The sequence below is a fragment of the Pantherophis guttatus genome, chromosome 4 (assembly GCF_059756535.1).
Source record: "Pantherophis guttatus breed Tessera chromosome 4, ASM5975653v1, whole genome shotgun sequence".
Lineage (NCBI taxonomy): Eukaryota > Metazoa > Chordata > Lepidosauria > Squamata > Colubridae > Pantherophis > Pantherophis guttatus.
The window spans coordinates 124,564,956-124,585,006 of record NC_142066.1 but is presented as its reverse complement, the minus strand read 5'-3'; the positions used below and the strand labels follow the sequence as shown (position 1 = coordinate 124,585,006).

The following is a 20,051-nucleotide window of genomic DNA, read 5'->3' as shown; positions in this document are numbered from 1 at the left end:
TTCTTCTAAAAGGTGGTGATTATTTGGTCATAATGCATTTTACATGCAGTAAAGAAAAATTACCAGGAACTAAGGTTTATTTTCACACAAGAAATCAAAGACTAATTAGATAACTAGGAAAAAAAAATAAGGGCTTTCCTGTATTCTTTAATTTCATGTGTGAAAATGAATTCATTGGGATGTCTTATGTCCTAGAATGCGGGCCATCCCACTAACTCTAACTATAAAAAGGATCAAAGCAAGAGGAAACTAGCCAAATATGCAATGGGGGAATATTTTGAAATATTTGGACATAGGGCAAAATTAGAGATAAACGATCAGTAGCTCACTTACGATCCCTAAGAAGCCTAGTCTGAATTTTTACCTCTGTTTTCACATCCATAATATATAATTTCTGATACCATAATTGTACTAAACTGTAATGGTAATTTAAATAGGGCAAAAAAAAACTCAGGGAGGTACAATATCAGGTACATAAAAAGGTGCCACAAAGAAGATACTCAGAAACTGTTTCCCTCCACCACAGAAGCCAGGACCTAACCTAATGAATATAAATTGGAGCAAACTAAGTTTCATTTAAATATAAGGAAATACTTCCTAAACCTTTAAATATAAATAAAGCCTTTAAATAAATTTTTATTTAAATGTAACACTTCCACTACCTAGGATCCCATCTATAAAGTGATAGCAGCATTACAAAATGCACACAAGAGTGAATAAAGCATGGTTAGGGTGGAAGTTCACTATTGTGCTCTATGATCGACACATGCCAATCCATCTAAAATCAAAAGTGTATAAAACAATGGTGCACTCAGCAGTTCTATATAATGCTGAATGCTGGCAGTCACAAATATGTCAAGCATACTTTACATGCCAGGGAGATGTACATGCTTCATTGGTTTTACATGTTTCTCTCCTTGACCATGTCAGTAATGACATAGTTCAAAAGCGAATATCAGAGAAAGTGTGGAAGAAGTGCCTACAGTGGCAGGACCATGTTCTATGAGTAGCACCCACAGTACTGCCTATATCGCCTCCCACTTTAATATAGATTGCAAATGGCTGCATGAAAGGCTGAAGCAAAGATGGCAAGATATAATAAATGCAGGCATGAAAAATGCCAAGTTAGACCCAGATGCTGTGCTTGAACGCATAAAATGGTGCTTGTTGATTGAAAAAGTGGTCCCTGCATCTGCAGGAAAAATGCTAGGATGATTGATGATTGATAAGGATGATAAGGAAACACTTCCTAACAATAATATTTATATAACAGTAGAATGATATAGCTACCGAAATTCTCAGTTTTCCATTCCTCAAAGTTTTTAAAACAAAACTGAACAACCACCACAAAGGGCTGAATTATATAATTCTCATATTTCCTCCTAGCTCAACATTCTGAAATAAATTGGCTAATAGAGTGATACAACTTGAAAATTTAGAAATTAAAATAAAAGAGAACAAAAAAGAGTATTTAATAATTATTTGACCCAGAAAGAAACCAACATAAAGAATTTCATTTTCAATTTTTATTATATACAAACAAAAATATGACAAGCCTATATGAAATAATTCAGGTACTCTCAAGACCTATATTCTCCCAAGAGTCAGGATAACTTTCTTGGACCAACAATCCCTGCTCTAATCATTTCCCATCTTGATTATTGCAATGGGGCTACCCTTGAAAATTATCGATAAGCTTCAGCTGATTCAAAACACAGCAATTTATATAGTTTTGTGCAGGCCTGGATGTGCACATGTGTCATCTCTCCTATGAGAGCTGCCGATTCAAGGTGCTGGTTGCAATCTTCAAAGTTCTACATGACTATGCTGTCCTGTTCACTCTCACACACGTACATAAAACTGTGGCTTAGTGAGTTTATTAATATTCCACAACAATTCCCTTCACCGAAAAACCCAGAACTGTCCCAATTAAGTCCAGCCATAAGGAGACCGATGCTAGACTACAGAGCAATGGTCAAAGAGTCGACAAGGCACTTGAAAGTTTCTTAATCAAAATAAATCCACCAGGCAAACTTAAATTCGCAACATAAAAGAGTTCATGAGGCAAGAAAAATCCAGAGTTTCCAAGGCATGATCTAAGTCAAGGTACGGTGTCAATCCAAACTGAGGCAGGAATCATAATGACACACAGCTAGGAATCAAGATGTTGTTCCCAGGATCACCTCTATCTATTTGCTGTATAGCCAGTTATCGGTGCAGCCCATTAAGAAGGGCGAGGCTTTCTCCTGTGGCTGACCTTCTCTGTTCCTGCCTTTTCTCTACCCTACATGTTCTTGGATCAGGTACAGAAGGCAGTTGCTTCTCCTCACTGACCGGCTGCAGGTGTGTGCTTTCCCCACCTGGAGTTTTAGCCAAATCCCTCACAGACAGCTGCTCAGAGCCATCAATCAACTCAGCTCTTGATGTGCCAGGAACCAGTTCATCCTCCCCCAACCTGACATGTAGAAAGGTATTTGGGGAATAATCTGGGGAAGTCATGATCAAGTTATGTGAAAGACCAGTCACATCTACCCAATCCACCAGAGCCAGGAGGCAGGGAATGCTATGGGTTTCCTAACTCTAAAGACATACATACAGCAGGATTAAGAAGAAGGGCTTCTCCATAGAGGCTTCCTCCCTGTGGAACATCATCCCCAAAGAAATAAAATTGTTCCCCATTGTGACACTCTTTTGCAAGGTTTTAAAGACCTGGTTTTACCAATGGACCTGGGGACTCTAAATTGGATGGAGCCCATTGGATGGCTTATTTCATTAAGGAGGTAGGAGGTTGTTGCTTTTTTATTGTTTTTATATTGGTGTTTATCTTTGTAAGGCACCCTGAGTCACTGAGAGTGAGTAAGGTGGTAATATAAATAAACTTCATTAGACTGCAGAATTATGAATTATGATACAAGTGATGTAAATACAGAGTGGAGGGTACTAACAGAGATCTTGAAGTCAAATAATGGGTTCCTTATTTAACAAGCAAATTATAGGAAAAGCCTTATTTCATGGGTACGACAAACTTCATTAAGTTATTAACAAGAACTTCAAGAATCATATGGTCAAAAATACTCAGCATGGAAGCTGACTGCAGCTTTTTAGAGCGAAAATATTTTCAGCTTTACAAGGAATGTGGAATTGTTGAGAAGGCAGTAGCAGAGAGCCAATTGAAAAGAAAGCAAAAGTTATCCTGGAAACCGGAATTAGACATTATAGTAAAAGTACAAAGTGTTTAAAAAGATTGTGAAATGGTGACCCTCTGATCAATTTTGTAGAAAGTCGGGAAATGATTAAGTCCAAACTGAAAGAAGTTATAAGTTCCTGAACAAATGCCTCAAAAGAATTCCTGGTCCATGTTTACAATAAACAAGGAAAAAGAACAAGTGAATCTTCATGGCTGTCTCAGAAGTATATTGTTATCAAAAAACAAAATTAGATATTCTTCACTATTGAAGGTTTACTTGACTCGGGACTCTCATTCAAACAGCAAGTAAAAGTGGCAACTGGCCAACTTTAGCCAACTTTTGTTGATGCACAACCATATATGAACTAGGATCTTAGTATCTCATGGCTTGAACATCATTAAGTTTGGATTACTTAATGTACCTAGAAATTGTGTTTGTTTTTGAAAACTTATTTGAAATAGAATGACATCTACACTAAATCACTATACTGGTTGACAGTATGCTTCTGAACTCAATTCAAATTCCTGGTCATTATGTTTAAAGTTAACAATGATGCAGCACTAGGATATATTAGCACTAAGATATATTGCATGGAATTCTTTGAAAAAACTTGTTCATAGTTTTCAAGCTTTAATCATTTCCCATTCAGATAACTGCAGTGCACTATTCATGGTGTTGCCCTTGAAAACCATCTTGAAACTAAAACTACTTCAGAATGAAACTGCACATGTAGTTTTCAGTGCCTAACAATTTATCTGAATTATACCACCATTGCATAAGCTGCTCTGAATTCCAGTTGCTTTCTGAGTTGCTTTCAAGGTTATATTTATCACCTTTAATCTGGTCCAGGTCCAGATTATGTGCTCATCCATTAGACTAGATAAAATGGGTGTGTTCCAGATCCCCTCTTAAATGGCATCACATATTGCGATCTTGGAGACACAACTTCTCAATGGTCACCCCAGCCATTTGGTATAACCTCCCACCTGAGATGTGAAAGGTCCCTATCTTTTAGTTTTCCAGAAAGTAATGAACACCTGCCTCTTCCCTCTATATGTTGGACTGGAATGGGGATTGAACTGTGAGTCTACTTAGTCTGATGCTTGGAGTGGGGTGTGTGTGGTCTTGGTGTTTATTTTGGTTTTTGCTGATTGTTATGAGCTTCTAGAATAATTATTTCAGATAGATGGTCATATGAATTCTGTAAATAAATAAAATAAGTAACTAGTATGTGGGTGAGATGGCAATTTTTTTCTGTAATATTTTTACCCTATAAATACATACAACTTCCCCTTATTATAATCAACAAATTAAAAATATTTTAATTCAATGCATTTGGTCACAACCAAATAACTATGTATGCCTATATTGGGTTTAATTTTTGCTCTTTGTGATTTTTTAAAATATTATTCTGTTTTAGTCATGTAAAACATGCTTTGGGAAGGAGGTATGGTTGGTATTGCATGCTGCCCCTAGTCCTTTGGGATTGGGGCAAGTTATAAATACTGTAAAATCAATCAACAGACAATCAATCTCTCAGTTACAACTAACAAACTCATCAATCACTGACAACTTGAAATAAATATAATAGTAGTTTGCCCTTTGTTCTGCTTAAGGCTATATACAGGATACATAATGACAATAACAATAGCAGCATCAACTCTTTCACATTTCAGACTGCATCACTGGATTTACTTGCAGGAGCACTCATGTGAATGAAAACATTAATAATGACAGCAACCTCCAGTTATCATTTCGCAGAAAGCAAAGTAGAAAAACTTGACAATAGTTTGGCAAAGACAGTAGATGTAATCCAATCCTATCTTGCTTTGCTTTGGCTTCAGTTCAGATCTATCCAACCCACACTAGATTAGTAGATGGAAACAGCATGGCATCTCATTTTTGGAAACTAATTCCGTATGATGAGCCCAAGCCCTGGAAAACTGAGCCAACTGGCAATGATGTATCATGTGGGCGAGATGAAACCATGTGGGACATTTATCTAACAAAAAAAAAAAAAGTACAGTTATACAGTTGAAGTTGCCACTCTCTAGAAAAGAAGGAATCCAAAAAGTAGACAACCAAATTAAAAATATCATCTGTTAGAATCTAGTTACGAGCCAATTTTCTTTCCCCTTACCTTCCCTATAGAAGAATACATGAAGATCATAAGAGAAGTGAAAAGTATAATATAGATAAGTATTTCTGTTGCTAGATTTCAAATTTAAATTTACTTCAAATTTAAATTTTGTAGTAGGGAGTCTATCCTGCCATAGAGTCATCTAAAAGACAAAGCAAAAATAAATTAAAGCCCAATTGGTTGGCCAAGCTTAATTTCTATTAGTCAGCACTGTAATAGAACATGACTGTGACAGTGAAACAATGACAGGAGATTGGCAGATGATATCAGAGGAAAGTGATGAAGCTATGAAGGTTGTAGTAGAAATGAATATGTGTAGATCAGAGTTGAATTGTGGAATGCTTTATGTTCTCTGAACTTGTCTGTTTTCTTGCAGACTTTTCATTTCATTAGGTAACATCATCAGTGCCCAACAAATAATCAAATTCAGAGTGTACTATGAACTTTACAGCTATACAGGTTAATCCATATTTGTTCGAATACAAATCTAAATTGCATTCTATAAGCTTTGCTTTTTGAGACAATTTATGTTTCATTAAATAGCATACCAAAATTAATACTTCTGCTTTTTTGTTCTGCTAAACTGCTATTTTAGCCAAAACAATAAAGCTTTCAATTACTCTTGCTTTCACTCTCTCAGAGAAATTTCCATTGATAAGTTTGTGCACTTACCTTAGTCATTGACCTTGCTTTACAATTATATCTTTGACATTCTCCCTGGCTTCTTATATGCTCATGACCCTTCAAAGGAAGACACTATGAGACAAATCAATCTACAGAGCTTTTCCAGATCAGGAAAAAAAGAGCAGCCCAATACATTACTTATTGAAAGAAAGAGCCATAAGAATGAAAAGAACAGAATGGGGCCAGATTAATCTGAGGAATCGCCTTTTCCCAAGTACATCTATCTGTCCCATCAGATATGGTAGGAGCATCAGCTGCGAGTCCTGTATGAGAAGGAGCTCCATCTGACAGGACCCAAAAGATGAGCTTTCTCTGTTGTGCCTCCACCCTCTGAAACATCATTCTGCTCATTATGAGGTTAGCCCCCACATATGTGATCTTCCAGAAAGCCCTCAAAATGTTGTTTTGCAGGTCTGGTGATCTTCTGGTAATAGACAACTGGAACGCTGACTACACCATATATAGTTTCTTCCCTCGTTACCTTACTTTATCTATATTGTTTTGTTTTAAGTGCTGGATTTGGTTGTGTACTATGCAGAATCACATCAAGTGAGTTGAGCAGCCGTAGATATTTGGAAAATAAATAAAAGAAATATTTCAGCAGCAATATAGCAATAGCACTTAGACTTATATACTACTCCATAGTGCTTTACTATGGAGCACTCCATAGTGCTCCATAGTGCTTTTCTCTGAGTGGCTTATGATGCATGTTGTCCCCATGAATCTGGGTTCTCATTTTACTGACCTCAGAAGGATAGAAGGCTTAGTCAATCTCAAGGCCCGTCAGGATTGAACTCCAGAATGTGGGCAGATTTAGCCTGTAATACTGCATTCTAACTACTGTGCCACCAGGATTGTTATATTTTAATGAGAGAACAAGATACAAAATGGAAATCTGTTTTAATGGTTGGTCAGTCCATTCAAGACATTCTGTAGCTTATTTAAGAACTAAGTTACTTTGGTGACAAGACTGCAGTCTTATGTCCACTTAAGAAATTTAAATTCATCTCCTGCTAAAGGAAAGCCAAGCTTTCACTAAACAACAAGCACACTTCACCTGTTTCCAAAACAGAAATGATACAAAAATTACAAAGATCATTTTTCAATATTCTGCCAGTAAAAATGACTTGTTAGGCCAAATGAATGATTGTAGCCTAAACTGTTTCAGCTGTTCACAGGATGGAAATCCACATGATTTAAGAGAAGGTTCTGTCAACTGTAGAAAATGAATAACAGAAGCAACGAAAGAACACAGTTGAAAGAAGCAAACACATCTATGACCTGTTTAACATATTCTCTTAGAATACAAAATTTTCCCATTCAATTTATATATGGCAATTGCTTCAGCTTTTACCGATTTTCTGGTATTGAAATTTATTTAAGTGAAACTTGCTCAGACAGAAATGCAATCTTAGCTAGTTGTCTTAAACTTGTACAAATTCCTTAAAACTATTATATATTTGATTTCATTTAGACATCCCATCACTTGTCTCTTAAAATGGCTTGAATTAGATGTTTCCCCTCAATTACAAACATGTTAAAACAAGGAAAGCATCCCAAAGAAATAGTTGGTGTAGTTACAAAGTATTGAGAGACCATTCAAAAGCCCTCTAAATCAGGAGAGTCAAACCCAAGGCCCACGGGCCGGATCCAGCCCATTGGATACTTAGATCTGGAAACAGTGAAGGACCAGACCACAGTCTCTGCCAGTGAAAACTGAACTCAGGAGGGCCACAGGCGGCCCTCACAAGCTCTGTTTTTGCTGGCAGAGGGTTGCAGGAGGCCGTTGCCACCAAAAACAGAGTTCAGAAGCCGGTTTTTCCTGGCAGACTGCTTGGGCCACCACAGGCACCCCGACATGAGTAACATCAAGCTGGCCACACCCACCTGGCCACACCCGCCCAGCCTCCGAGGTCAAACACAACCCTGATGCAGCCCTCAATGAAATCAAGTTTGACATCCCTGCTCTAAATGGATAATTCGGTAAATGGGAACAATTTTGACTCAAGATACTCTTTATCCTGGCTCTGCCTTTCTTTGTGAAATTGGTTATACTTCTTTCTCCCATCTTAATATCCAAAATTTAAGCAGCAATCTTCCTTTTTGCTTGTTATTCTATAACACAAGAGTTCATAACATTTCTACATAATATGATATTTGGCACTTTCCCATCATATCTCACAGGATTTCAGATATGAATTCCAATGTCTCAAGAAACTATAATGATCATTTGTAATTATTATTACTTGTTTAATTTGGAATGCAATGAGTCTATCTTAAAACTCACAAATTGTTGAATGGCAACAATACGGTAGTTCTTAAATCAATAGTCCTAACTACCAACCTTTTCACTTCAACTGTGCTACCATAGCTTCTGTTGCTGCCATGGAAGTATAATTTCTCAGAAATCTATCTTAGCCATTGCATCTAAGTTTCAAGCCTTGAATACAGGAGAAGTTGGCAGTTCCAAAGAGATCGCTTGCAGTGCCTCATATATCATGATAGTCAAAGATTTTGGTGATTACTCATACTGCTATAGATTGGCTTTTTAAAACTTGAAACAACCACTTTCAAAATGAATTACATCACAATGTATTCCTAACCTTTGGCATGTCTATCCTGTTGCCAAGGTCAGAGTGGGGCTGGAGAGATTAAAATGAATGTAAAGCACTGATTCTCCTATCCCCATCACTATCATGCTGCTGGTTGCTTTGATTTTTTAAAAAAACAATCACTGAATGGCATATTTTCTGAAGTGGACAGCCAATAAATTACCATATTTTTCAGAGTATAAGACGCATTGGAGTAAAAGACGTACCTTAATTTTTGGGGAGGAAAATAAGAAAAAAACTGATTGGCGGGTGGATCGGCCTACTGGAATACCCCCAATCAGCTGTTCCCAGAGGTGAATTTTAGCAGCAGCTTCGTTGGTTGTGAGCTCTGTGTCTTGCTTTTTTTTCAGCCTCTGAAACTTCTGAAACTCCATTTCAGAAAAAAACTTTTTTTCTGCCTCTGAAAGCCTCCAAAACAGAGCTTCAGAGCTTTTTTTTCTGAAGCTATGTTTTGGAGGCTTTTTTTCCCTGAAGTTTCCTTTCAGAGGCTTTTTTTTCCTGAAGCTCTGTTTGGAGGCTTTTTTTCTGAAGCTTCATTTCTGAGGCTTTTTTCAGCCTCTGAAATCTCCGTTTGCGAGGCTGGGCGGGGTTACATTCGGAGTATAAGATGCACCCAGATTTTCACCCTCTTTGGTATCTCTCATTTCTAATATGCAATTTTCAAGTCTGCCCATATTTAGTGATTTGCTGATCCATCCTATAAATAGTCTTCAAGAAATTCAGGTGTGAATTTCTTGAATGAGAGTTGAATTTCATATATCAGCTAAGGGTGTGACACCAAAAAGGATAAATTAATGTGCTTCAGAGGCTTTATCTCTCTCATCATCTGTTCACCAGCTCCTCAGATATCATATAAAGGATTATTTAGCTATTCTTAAGTAGGTCAACAAGAAACGAGTTTCTCCCAAGCTAATATGTTGATATTGTACATATCATCTCAATGGATAGAACATTTCTGAACAAAAAGCAGATTAAAATTTCCAGGTTTCTCAACCATAGATGGCAAGTAAATTGTAATATAAAAATATAAAGTAGAAATAAGAAGAGAAAGGTGTGGTTATATGTTTGCCACCTTCAGTTATTTTTAAAATTAATAAAGGTGAGATATCAACCAGCCAATAAAAATAAGAGGAAGAAATTTGCTAGGAACTTGCACACTTGACCATGGTGCATGCAAAGTGAAAAAAGATAGTAATACGTAGTTGTTGATATTACAAAGATAAATGTGACTAACTTTAAGGCACTACCTTTTCTGAACTCTTCTAAACTTAACTAAAATACATCACACTTGTCACACTTAAAAACTTATTAAGAGTGGTCTTAAATTTAATAAATGGATTTCTTGAACAAGAAATGCATTTTTTCTTGGCATAAGTGGAAGTCCAAATAAAAGTTAAGCTACTTAATAATTAGCAAATATATGCTGCATGTGTGTAATGTCCAAAGTATGTCTTCTGAATTCTTGTCAAACCATGCAATATTCTGATACAGAGGATATAGGCACCATTACCAAAGAAACAAACAGATAAAAGCAGCTTGAATCCAAGTCAAGAAAGTTACATGAATAGACTTCCGGTGGCTACGCGAAATGCCAACGAAGCTCCTTTTAGGAGCTCCAGCCCCGTGACTCTGTATAGCTGCTAGAACAGCGAAAATCAGCTGTCTAGCAGCTTTAAAACTCTGCCCCAGGGAAAAGGGGGAGAGAAGAGCAGAAGGGTCTGGGTAGAGCTCCCCTAGACCCCCAGGCTTTTTTTCTTTTAAGCCTGGGGTTTGCAGGGTGAGAGCTCCCTGAAAGCCCTTCAAAGCTCCGGAGCAGGGACAAGTCTGCTTAAAAATAAGCAGACCAAAGCGTCGCGACCACACCAGCAAAGCAAATAGAAAGATTATAAAGAATTTGGATTTTGGATTTTGAATGCTGGCAGAGTTAATCCAGGAGACTAAAAATCCAAGTATTGTATGTTAACTCTGTTTAAAAAGGGAAAGATGGCGCCTTCACTTATAAGTGAAAGTCCTTGTTAACAACAGTAACCTTGTTAAAGCTATCGGGTTACTTAAGAAAAAGATTTAAAGTGGAAGTGGAATGGAAAAGACTGTGGTATTGATTTCACCTAACTTACATCCCTAACTTGCTTGGAAATAATTTGAGTTAATGACCTGATAGCTGAATTAATACAAATATAAAGAGACAATTGAAAAATGGCTGAAATTAAAGATGGATTATATGAGTCAGCAAATTTACAAGCAGTGATTGCGAAGGACTTAAAAGACTTTTTAAAATCTTTTACTGCTGGGATAAGACAGATAATTAAAAGAACTATTCAAGGCTTTAAATTGGGGAATAATAATGACTTGCTGGCTGGAAAAGAGGAAGAAATTAATCAGGATAATGTGCCTTTGGAGGACAAAAGAGACATCGTTGGGGCTAAAATGGAGGTTATTATACCAAAATCACAGGTTCTGGAAGAGGCTTCCATTCAATTAACTGAGAAACAGCAAGATGACTCTTTACTGCAGGTTGATAAATATTTTGATAAGTTTTGGCTCTACAGACAGAATCAATATATAAGGAATGAACTGATGGATTACAAATGCAGGAAGAGTCGAAATGGGGGCTTCAAACTAAAGGAAACAACCCCAAGAAGAGAACGAATTCCTAAGACATACCAACTACAATTTCAAACCCAAAAATTTTTGAAAATAAAAACGGGGGAGGAGTAATGCTGAAGAAGAAAGTATTATTGCAGAAGGACTGGGGAAAAAATATAGAAAGAAAGAAAGACGGTCATATTTTGGAGAGTGTCTCATGATGTTAAAAGATTTAATTAAAGTTGGATAACTTTTGAATTTTATGGTAGTTTTAAAGTATTGAAGTTTAAAGGTAAAAATATAGAAAGAAAGAAAGACTGGTCATATTTTGGAGACTGTCTCATGATGTTAAAAGACTTAATTAAAGTTGGATAACTTCTGGATTTTATGGTAGCTTTAAAGTATTGAAGTCTAAAGGTGGATAACTTAAAATTTAATGGATAACTTTTTGAAAGTTTTGAAACTTATATTTTGGAGAATGTTCTGTATTAAGAGATTTTAAAATGTTTAAAATAAGATCATGGGTTTTTTTTACAAATGAGAAATGTGATAAGAGAATTTATAAAAGGAAGGTTGAAGTATAATTTTTAAAAGGGGAGTTAACAAGTGTGAGAGAGTTTTGAATTCTGTAATAGCTAGCATATTTTAGCTTATGTTTGTTAAATGCTATATCCTGTTTTTGCTCTGGGAAGTCGGGGGGGGGAATTGGGGAGGGGGGTTGGGTGGGGATAAAATGATGCATGATAATTGATTGGATAATGTTTGATTGTTTGAATATAAAAAATAAAAAACTTTTTGTTTTTTAAAAAAAGAAAGTTACATGAATAGACATCAGACAAGCTTCTCATCATTTTGAACAAAATAAAAGGGGGATAATGCCTTCTGTTACTCTAGCTTCACAAAAAACGTAGTACTAACTTATACAGCATTGGTTTGCTAGTTTGGTCTACCTTATAGGATGTAGCCTAGTATATTAGTGAGCTTCCCTCACTAAGCAGAGGATGGACAATTAAACCTACCTAAGTCAGATATTGTTACTAAAAGGTTATTATCACAATGTAGATATCAAACCTACAGAGACTAAATCAACAGAAACACATTTACTGTAATATGATTTGCAGAAAACCAAAATTATAAAATCTTTCATAGCTTGAAGGGCTAAAGATCACAGACCACAAAATTCCAAAGTTAAAAAAACACTTTATTTTACAAATAAAAGTCATCAATTAGGCTTTCAACTCTGCTAACCTTGTTCAATCATACACTGTATTTCTAAGAATGAGAATTCCTGAAATGTTTCATACCTCATTTAATTGGTATGTGAATACAAAGGGAGGGAGAGAGAGAGCCAGAAATCATTAATGCTTAAATGCTAAGCAACTGTTGCTTGTTGAGCCCCATTCAGATTGGTCTTTGCCTCTCATGTTAAAAGGACTCTGTATTTCAAAGCCAGCCTCCTCAGAGCAATTATTAGGAATAAGAAAATAGCAAGATGCAAAAATAGTAGGCGCTCCATTAAGGTATACCACATCAGAAAAAAAACCCTGAGTTTGAAGAAAACATGGTAACACATTCAGCACTTGACTAATTCAGTTTTATAAATTACTGGGTAGAATTCATATCAGCACATTAAAGCAGAAGTTTACATGCAGCCTTTTAAGTGTTTTTCTACAATCACAAGACAAAAAATATTGGGAAAGCTACCTCTGGGTTAATTTCAATTGACTCTAAAATAAGCAGAGGAACTGAGGTGGAGGAGAAGGAGGAGACTTGGCTTATTTCTGATCCAGATTTAATTGATTCAGTGGCTAATATACCCTTTCCTTTTGTCTTCATTGCTGAAGACATAGGAAGGTGCCCACAGCAAATCAACTTTTTCAAACTGTAAGAAGGTAATAACAACTAAAACAGTATTTACCTAATTTTTTTAAAGAATGTAAATATAATTGCTTATCTTTTCAGATAAATGTGTAACTTTTGTTTAACTTTGGCAGTTTGCAATAATCTAATAAGCAGGCAATGCAATTCAAATCTGAAAAAAGATATAAAGGAAATCCATAAATATATAGACAACATCTATATATTTATGAGATGTAACAAATCCAAATATATAGATCTAACATCTATATTTTTATGGAATCTAACTAATTTTGAGTCATAGTGAACTACCTGATGAAACTGCTAACCCAGTATGCAACTCCCCATGTAGTACACAGTAAAAGTGATAGGCTTGTAGCTTGAATCATTAAGAATGGAACTGAAAATAGAATTCTCCATATAAAAATAACTTTATACAAATCTATGGTGAGACCACATTTTGACCATTATGAGGTTTAAAAATGATCTCACGTATCTAGAAAAAGTTATAAAAGATAGTTGGAAGATCTCCCTACTTGTCCCCGAAAGAAAGCTTACTGTAATTGGAGCACTTTGCATTAAAAGAAAGAAGAGATTTGATAGGGATATATAATACTGTTAAGTGGTTAAAAAAAAGTATTTTTCCCTTTTTCACAGTGTTCAAACTCATCTGCTGAAAATAACTACAGAATGATTTGTAACCTACAGAAAGAAATACTTTCTCACACAATGCAAAGTTAAAAGTGGAATTCACTGCTAGCAATTGTGGTAGACACAGACAACAGGGATGGCATTAAAAAATGATAGGTCATGTTTAGTAAATCAACTGGCTACTAACACCTTTTGAATCTTTTATGTAATGTTTGCTGGGAAGTTACTGGAGACAAGAACTATCATTCTTTATACTACTGGTATCTGCAAGTTTCCCAAAACTGTGAGTCTACTCTTATTTCGGCCATGAAAACTAGCTGAGTAAGTTTGGGCCAGTCACTCTCTCTACGTCCAATTCACCTCACAGGGTTGTTGTCTGGAAAAAAGGAGGAGAAGTATTAGATATTTTCTGCCTTAATTTATTTATAAAGCTAATAAAGGCAGGATAAAAAAAACTAAGAACATGGACATGATGAGAAATAGAGAGCTAAACTACTAGAGGAACATAACACATAATTTTATATGGCTCTTCTTATGTTGTGAATGCAAAGGCCCACCTATCTCTCTTTCCTTCAATTCTCTTCCCTTTGCCAATTTATCTATTTTTTCCCCCAGGAAAAAATAACAGATGATTAACAGATGATTCACTTAACAACCCTGGCAAAAAAGATTACAAAATAGGGCACAACTCACTTAATAATCCCATAATTTAATGATGAAACTTCTGGTTCTAATTGTGACTATAACTCGACTGTACCTATATGCTGTTTATCTCATATTTGATGTAAACTTCATCAGAACTGAATTTTCACATCATTGAGCTGAATCATGCAAACTTAATTCAAAGGATTTTTAAACAAGTCTTGGGTGTTTGGATGGCAGAAAAGATCATTAGTAATTCACTCCCTTCTATCCAGGACATAGCATTATAAGCGATGCTTGAGCTGGGTTCACAGTATTGTCTGGGATGCTACACAACATCTTCATGGCCTGTTTTCCTTGTTACCTTCTGGGAGGAGACTTCATGATATCCGAAGCAGAATTCTAGCTGCAGTCACAGTTTTGTTCCATAGAGCATCAAACTTGTGAACTCTCAAGTTTCTTCTTTCCACTTTATATTCAAAATGGACAGTGATTAAAAAATATTAGACAGGATTAAATTGGATTTTAATAGATACAAAGGGAATATGTATGTAACTGAAGTGTGATTGAATGTACAAAAAGTATATATGGAATATGCATGATGTTATATTGTAATATACATGAAAGAAAAAGTGTTAGAAAAGTATGTACCAGACACATCACACCAAGTCTAATGTTTTTAAATTGTATATTCAATAAAATTATTTTTTTTAAAAAAGGACAGTGATTAATATATATGTATGGTGCAGGTATATATTTATGTATGTATATAGCATGTGTATATGTGTGCTATGTTTGGATAGATATATATTTCCTTTTGAGACCAGGCAACAGAATTTCATTTTTAATGTGGGTCAGAGTGCTCACAGTAAAAATGACAATAAAGGTTATCCTATCCTATCCTATCCCATCCTTACCTTACCTTACCTTATGTTCACTACAACTATAAAAGATAGAAGGCAGAAAATGAGTTCGATATACCGGGGTCCCCAAATCCCAGCCCACTATTGGGCCTTGAGCTGCTTTGAACTGGGCTGCAGAAATGGTGAGCAAGGGGACGCATGCATGCATGTTTCATTTGCATAAATGGCAGGCATGTGTGCCCACCACTCACGCAAATGGAGCTGTGCACACGTGCACGCTTGCCTGCTGCTCAGGCGGATCCATCCCTCTCCCCCTCCCACTGGTCTGAAAAGTAGGAAAGGTTGGGGAACTCTGAGGTATACCATGTGTCAAATTCAGAATAAAACAACTGAAATGACTTTTGCAGCACTCATTAAACTGTATGTTTTCATAACAATCAAATGGTGAATCACTGTTGCATTATTCATACACTCCAATCAGGATAATTCAACCCTTTTACAGTAAAACTCCTTTGCAGGAGATATGCATAATCTTTGTAAACTAGATGATCCTCCAGGACAACCATTTGAAACCTAATGCCCTTACTATGTGTTGGAATATAGTTCCCATTTATATAATTCCCAAGACAATTGGAGGGCATGGGTTTAAGTCTCTTCCACTACATTAATATCTGCAAGATTTTACATATTCCAAACGAAAATATTTAGGAACATCGTTGCCATTTGGAAGGAAGCCTTTGATTTTATTATGGATTTATGATAGTATATGAAACACCAGCCAAGTGAAGAATAGCTTCTTCATGTGTTGCTTAATGTAAGTCAACATGCTTGCAAATACTAAGAATTATATTACTTAACATAAGAAAGGCATTGTTCTCACTCAGCACTATATTTTTTTTTAAATAAAACTGTAAAGGTACTCATGTCCCAATTTACAGCTTAAATAAAAGAGAAATATCTAAACAAATGTATTTATATCATAAGAGAATGAGTGCCTCCTTTTTTTGATACAGAGAGCACAAGGGCAAACTGTTCATATCCACAATAGTAAGAATGAAGGAATGAGGGAAAAGTAGATAAGAAAATTGTAGGTAGGAACAAAATAAATAAATAAATGCAAAATTGATCTTTAAAAATAGCCAACATTTTATAGCTTCAAAGCTGAACGGACCAACAGTGCTCAGGTGGCACAAATTTTGAAGTGATTTAAGGAAAATAACAAAGCTAATAATGAACATTTCCATCGTGAAACCTAGAGCCAGTCTGGAAATCATTAAACAAAGGGGCATTGAATGTATGCACTTGATTTATGCAGAAATGAAATACCAAGAAACAAGGTGACTCTCATACAAAATAACAAAGCCTATGCTTATTTTTTTATATTCACAAACTATGAGTTACAACCCAGAGGTTCCATTTGGAATGCTAACAGAAGCAAAGTATCATGTCCATCTAGAATACTTTCTTCAGAAAAATAGATATTGGAAAATGAAAGCACTAACTTTATTGATTCCCCCTTCTTTAAGGATCCCAATCTTATCATGAATTTTGGAGACAATCACTTTAATCTTCATAGATTATACTCTATTTTTTATCCTAGTATATTCTAAAGCAGGGGTCCTCAATCCCTGGGCAATGGTTGAGCTGTTTGGAACTGGGCCACGGAACTAGCTGGTGAGTGAGCAAATGCATGCATCCCCACTTGTATGAGCACTGGGCGAGCATGTGCACGCGCAAATGGAGCTGCACATATGCATGCCTGCTGGCTTCTCTCATGGAACCATCCCTCTCCACCCACCCACTGGTCTGCAAAGGTTGTGGAACTCTGTTCTAAAGCTTCTGGAATCCATGAAAATATCACTTCTGCTACATTAAGTAATAGAAAGCAGAGTGATCCAGAACAACCAGATTAAGAAATCATGTTTCCTAATATTAATAGATTTCTTGAAAATTAAAATTCCACAGAAGTGCTAATAAAATACAAGAAACAGAACCAGGGACTAGATAGTTTGTTGGAAACAACTTCTGTGATAGTCAAATCTCTACCTGCTGTAAAAGGCTTAGTACAAATACAGATAGTCCTTGATTTATGACCTCAATTGAGGCCAACATTTCTGTTCCTATATGAAACATTTGTTAAGTGAATTTTGCCCCACTTTATGACCTTTCTTGACACAGTTGTTAAGTGAATCACTACAGTTGCTAAGTTATCTGGCTAATTACTCTGGCTTTCCCATTGACTTTGCTTGTCACAACATTACATGACCCTGGGACAGTTCAACTGTCATAAATATAAATCATTGCCAAGAGTCTGTATTTTGAACATGTGACCATGGGAATGCTTCAATGGTTTTAAGTGTGAAAAACAGTCATAAATCGCTTTTTTCAGTGCTATTGTAACTTTAAACAGTCACTAAATGAACTGTTGTAAGTCAAGGTCTACCTGACTATGCACAAACACTTCAGCACATATAAGATACTAATACCCTAAACTGTCTTACTAAATTTATCTAATACTTATGATGGATCGTAAGTATTGAAACAGATTAATTTCTTATGAACAGACCTTGTATATCACCCCAGTCTGCCTGTGTTATACACTCTCAGAAAATAAAACAACAGCAACTGAATACTTGTTCAGATCAATAAATTGTTATTTAAGCACAATCTGACCTCAGGATTGCATCATATATGTTTAAGCAATGGTTTATATTTTGGGGGAAGTGAGTCTTATATTCCAACTAGTTTTTGCTTATTCTTTTAGATTCTTAGTATTGCACTATTTCCCTTCAATGTTTAATTTGGATTGGACTATTTTCTTGCCAAAAAACTTGACTATGACAGCTGATGAGCTCCTGATTTCAACTAGCTGAATAACTTTCTCTACATCTGGAAGAACAAGGGAAGGAAACACATGGACTTTTTTTGAAGTTGAAAATTTAGTTCACTTTTGCTTTTAGTGTTCATTGGAAACTTACATTTTCAATAATTAAACATTGTGAGACACCATGATCTAGTATACTTTTTTATTATAGAATACTATTGATAACCAATCATGACAAGCTATCAGTTTCCCAGAATATAAGGAAACTTATCCGAACTAAACTACTTTTCCAGGGTCTTTAATGTGTTATCAATCAGAATAGACCTTGGTGGTCTTCTAATCCAACCCCCTGCTCAAGTAGAGGAGACCATACACCATTTTAGACATTGGTCTGAATATATTTTATATTTATGTTTTCCAATAATTTAAATATATCGTTTGTAAAAAATTTGCCCCTGGGTTGGATCCAAATTCAGTCAGTCAGCCAGTTACTGAAATCAATCAGAATTAAGTTCCACTGAAGGTTACCAGTTGAAATCCAACTGACTTAAAAAGCCCCTGATCTATAGATCCAATCTCTTTTTTAGATTGCACTGGTATGCTAATTATATAGCAATAGCACTTATATACCACTGCATAGTGCTTTACAGCCCTCTTAAAGTGGTTTATAGAATCAGCATATTGCCCCCAGCAATTTGGATCCTCGTTTTACCAACGTTGGAGGAATGGAAGGCTGAGTTATATAATTATATGCAGAACATCTCGACTAAATGCCTAATAAATTACAAGTTCCGATTTTCCTATTGTAAGTGAAAAGAACAGTTGCTTTTCAATTCCATTAGAAAGGGATATCATTCCAACTTGAAACTATTATGAGATCCATAACCAAATTTCCAAACAGACAAAAACATGCTTATGCTATATATGATGGCAGTATAAAGTATTCATATTGCATTAGATTGTGCATATCTTTAGTTTTGCCTCTTGTACATAATACATGTAATTACATGCAAATAGTTTCTATTCTATCCCTTTTTAACTGAACCATTTTAAAATCCTTTAATGACTTAATATGCTGATATATAAACCAGAGCATTGCTATTTTTAACATCCTAAAGAGGCTATAAAACTACAAATGGGGTTAACATACCACCTATGGCATTTGCAACTATTACTCTTCTGCAAAGATTTCCAACTTTTTCAGACTATATAACCTGAGGTTTTTTCCTAAATCTATGAACTTTTTTTTAATGCAAGAATCTCCTATCATATCCACTGTAGCTTAAAAATGATTGATTGATACACCTTGATTGTATTAGAATGAACTTTTTTGTTGTGTTGTTTTTAATTTCATAGACATCCATCAAGCTCTCATGGAATCATAGCATTTCAGAAAACACAGTTTGAAAAAGAGTGTCATAATGGATTTAAAGGTTATCTTTGGCTATGGCTAAAGGTTAAAGTTATGTCAAGGTTTTAAGACTATCCAATAACACTGCCTTGCAAGGAGAGATGCAATACAGGTAGTCCTCAACTTATGGTGACATTGATTTGCAAAACATTTGTTAAGTGAATTTTGCTCCGTTTTTTATCTTTCTTGTCATAGTTGTTAACTGAATCGCTGCACTTAAGCTGCAAGTTAATAACACACATGTTAAGTGAATCTGGCTTCCCCACTGACTTTGCTTGTCAGAAGGTCACAAAAGGACCCCGCAACCATCATAAATATGAACCAGTTCAGATCAGAATTTTGATCATGTGATCATGGGGATGCTGCAAGGATTATAAATGTGAAAAACAGTCATAAGTCATTTTTTTCAATGCCATTGTAATTTTGACCTTTTGACCATTAAACCTTACAAGAGGTACTTTGGATATTCAGCAACTGGGCTGTATTTACAACTCTTTGCAGTCTTCATGGTCTCATGACTGTGTTTAGAGAGGGTTTGCCAGAAATCTGCATTTATTTCCAGGTTTTGACAAAACTGCATCCAAAGCAAAGTA

General features: G+C 35.7%; 1 protein-coding gene and 1 long non-coding RNA gene across 9 annotated transcripts in view; both read right to left on the bottom strand.

Annotated features, from left to right (window-relative positions):
* Positions 1–20,051, bottom strand: part of ETV1 (ETS variant transcription factor 1) — a 142,464-nt gene that overhangs the window by 99,588 nt on the left and 22,825 nt on the right. The window lies entirely within an intron of this gene.
* Positions 928–8,570, bottom strand: LOC148114340 (uncharacterized). Its single transcript, XR_015734043.1, has 3 exons — positions 8,357–8,570; positions 6,001–6,069; positions 928–5,190 (listed from the first exon to the last, which is right to left on the bottom strand). It is a non-coding gene; the product is annotated as an uncharacterized LOC148114340 (long non-coding RNA).